Source organism: Crocuta crocuta, unplaced genomic scaffold, assembly GCF_008692635.1.
Source record: "Crocuta crocuta isolate KB4526 unplaced genomic scaffold, BGI_CrCroc_1.0 scaffold1192, whole genome shotgun sequence".
NCBI classification, from domain to species: domain Eukaryota; kingdom Metazoa; phylum Chordata; class Mammalia; order Carnivora; family Hyaenidae; genus Crocuta; species Crocuta crocuta.
The window spans coordinates 134,797-138,302 of NW_027531292.1; the positions used below are offsets into that span (position 1 = coordinate 134,797).

A 3,506-nucleotide genomic window follows, 5' to 3' on the forward strand; every position below is an offset into this window, starting at 1 on the left:
GCCGGGGGGCGGGTGGGGGGGGGGGGCATGCCCAGTGAGCCTCAGTGGCCTTCCTGACCCTCGAAGATGGGCTGTTCTGTACTCTCAGGGGTCAGGAGCACGGCCAGAGTCCATGCCCGGAATATGTCACAGTGGAGACTCAAATCCTGTTTCCTTCAACATAATAATCTTACCTTTGCCTTAGACTTCAGTGGGCCATAACTTTTAAAGTTGAAAATGAGTCCCTCTTGCTTTTCTATTCTGTCTTTAATTGTAAGCAAACTAAGCAGGCCTCACAGGTGAGAGGGTGTGACTGCTGGTGGCCATCGCGGGGTGACTGGTAAGTTCCGGAACCTGAGTGCGTGTGTGCCTCCGACCTTCTCTGGGCACCTCTGCTTTCCACCCTCCTCTTCCACAGCAAGTCACGTGTGGAAGCGGGTCTCTTATTCTGTAGGGGTACAAAGGCTTGGGAAGACTTGCTCTGTTGGGGGTGCGGACTGCCAGGCAGTTAAACCAAGGAGGGAAACGACCTGCATGTCCCTCTCTGCAGCATCAGGCTGGCCGTGACCTGCGGGGACTTAATCATAAGCTGGCTTTTCCCAGCTTTTGGTTTCCAAGGCTCCGTGACAGGAAAGGGACACGGTGGCCCCAGGGCCAGTGAAGACCAGCAAGAACGCGGTCCAGGAGGGGCGTCGCACATGTCAGAGTGGTTTTCAGGCCCCACGTCAGGCCCGCCACATCACAGTCTTGAGGGTTGGCAGTGCTGCCAAGCTCCGGGGCTCTTACCAGTCCCAGGGTTGAGGGGCTTGTAGTGAGGAAGGCCCCCTGTGTGTCTGGCCCCGATGGTGGGCCCGTCTGTGCCCTGGCCGTGCAGGGTGACAGGGCTGTTAGTGACGTCCCTGATGAGCCTGCGCCCTCACCACTGCCCCAGGAAGGAGGTTGGTACGTCCTGTGTGCTTGGCCTAGAGGCTGCCCTTGCTTCCCCCAGCGTCCCACCCCAGGTTGTGGCATCTGTCAAGCCTGGGCTGGGGAATTGAGCCTCTGAGCCCATGTGACTCATTCCTGTGCAAGCCTGCAGTGGGGGGCGGGGAGCGGTCGGTGGGCTGGGCAGACGCCCACTTGCGCTGCTCTGTCTGGGTGCCCCTGCTTTCCCAGGCCGCCGTCAGCACAGTCTCTGTCTCCGTGCAGCACTTCCTGGGGGGCCTCTGCATGCCACAGGTTCCTTGTGATCCTGTCCCCCCACACCCCCAGACCTTTGACTTCCATCCCATGAGGCTGCCTCTAGACAGGCCTGCCCTGCTCATTGTGCCCCTCCTCCAGGGTCTCTGTGCTTCCCGTGACTTCCCACGGGTGTCCCTTCCTACACATGCTCCGCCTCCTTCCCAGCCCAATCTTGGCTGTCTCGGGATACGAGCGTCCAGTGAGCACCTCGGGGCCCAGACTGGGGGACAGTAGGCCGAGCGGGACTCTGAGGGAAGAAGGGGGTCTCCCTCTGTTCTGCCCTTCTCCTCCCCAGGCTCTGCCCCCTCATGGGGCACTGCTCTGTGTCCGGGGACTACCAGCCCCTTGCCCCAGCGTGGCTGAGGGTTTGGGGAGGCCTCCCGTGTTCAAATCTTACAGCTGCTTGTTGCTCCTTTCCGGTGGGGCCGGGCCAGCCAGGGCACTCCTGCGTCTGCCTGTGGGGCCAGCCCTGCGCGTTGTTGAGCTGACTGCGCGTCGCATCGGCATGGCGCACACAGTGCTCCCTCAGCTCCAAGCCGTCCCAGGGGTTCCTGGGCACGTGGGGGTCCCTCAGGGTATGTCTGCGTCCCTAGGGCAGACTCCTGTCCTGTGGCTGGCAGACACCCCCCAGTCTGTTGGGCGGGCATCATGGCATGCCAGGTCACTGCCAGGCCACACTGAATAACCTCAGGGGCCTTCCTGGTGGGACCAGTGGTGTGACCTCGGACAGGAAGTATGTCAGGCCAAGCATGTGGGCCCATGTGTGGGGTGTGGGGACTCCTGCAGAGGCAGTACTGGTGCCAGGAGCAGGGGAGGGTGTGGGCAGGCACCCACTGGGGTGGAGAGACACTGGGAAGATGTTCTCACCGGGGCCTGGGCCCCTCCCAAATGGATGACGCAAACTCGGAGCACACCCGCTAGACCCAGAGCAATGTGCAGGGTTCTGCAGTGTTGGGGGCTGTCTGCCTGTGCCTGTGGCCGGTCTCTTCCCTGAGGTCCCAGCAGACCCTGGCGGGCCAAAGCCTTGTGTCCCCCATGTGGTCCTGCCAGTGCAGCTCCGCGCCGGGCCCCAGCCTCTCACTGTAGCTGCGGGGGACCCAGCGAGCAGTACGAGGGAGAGCCGGGGGGAGGAGCCCAGCCATTGGCCCTGGGCAGACCTCTGGGCCGTGGCTGGACAGAGCCTGCTCCAGAGCCCAGTGCCCGCGGGATGGGGAGCACAGGGTGTTTTCTCCACTGATGTGGCCACAGGGACAGAGGGCAGGGACCAGCACGGTGTCGCATAGAGCAGCCTGAAGGCAGGTGTTTTCTGAACTCTTGGGCCCGCTGCTCTTCGTGGCAGAGGAGTGGGGCTGGGTCATGGCCACTTCTTGGCCAGAGGGGCCAAGTGTCTTGGCAGCGGATGGGACAGAGCTTGGGGTGGGAAGGCCCTGTGGGGGCTGGGCTTGCGGGCCCCTCCTGCACAGGCCTTGCCGGCACGGAGGCCCTGTGGGTCCCTAGACGAGCCCCAGACAGGCTTGTGCCTTCTTGCCGCCACCTTGGGTCAGAGCCCGTCGTGTACTGCCTGCTTGTGGGACTGAGGGGAAGAGGGCCCTGGCCAGTGTCCACAGAAGTCTGCGCCTGCTGGCCTGGCAGAAGGGTCGTCCCAAATTGCACCCAGGTCCAGGGTCCCGAGCCAGGCCTGGATGGTGAGGACAGTGGAACCGGGGGGACGTGCTGTGTGTCTGCCTGTCTGCTGCAGGAGAACCGGTGCAGACAGCAGCAGGTGAGAAGGGAGAGGAGGCCGAGGCCTTGTGACCCTGCAGGTCACAGCCCGCGTCCTCCCGGGGCTGCCTGCCCGGCCGTCTGAGACTTGGCCTGAAGGGGCTCCCAGGCTCCCCTGGAAATGGACTTGCCGGCAGGAGGACGCCACGCCCTCCCAAGGCAGCGTCTGTGAGCGGCCTGTGAGCGACCCCAGCGGCCTCCTGTACCGCACTGTTCCTGCTGCCACTCCTTGCGTGGCGGTTCTGACGTGCGTGCTGTCCTCGATCACTGGGTGACAGGACTCCTAAATGGCAGGGCAGAGAGGTGCTCAGGCAACTGGCTTCTAGCCCAGCCCATCCCTACACGTGTGATCATGGGGCCCCCTAGACGCGGGGTCGAGGCCCAGCATCTGTGGTCATAGCTGGGTGTGAGTCAGCGTGAGGTGCGGGCAGGTGTGCGTGTAGAGCACAGGTGAGGGGTTGGGGTCAGTGGGGCCTAGACGCAGAGTGGAGAATCTGCCAAGCAGGTGGATGCTCGGCCATGGGATTGGGGGGGGGGGGGGGGGG

At 63.5% G+C, this 3,506-nt stretch overlaps 1 protein-coding gene across 6 annotated transcripts in view; it reads left to right on the top strand.

Moving 5' to 3' along the window:
* Nucleotides 1-3,506, top strand: part of MOB2 (MOB kinase activator 2) — a 53,697-nt gene that overhangs the window by 38,398 nt on the left and 11,793 nt on the right. The window lies entirely within an intron of this gene.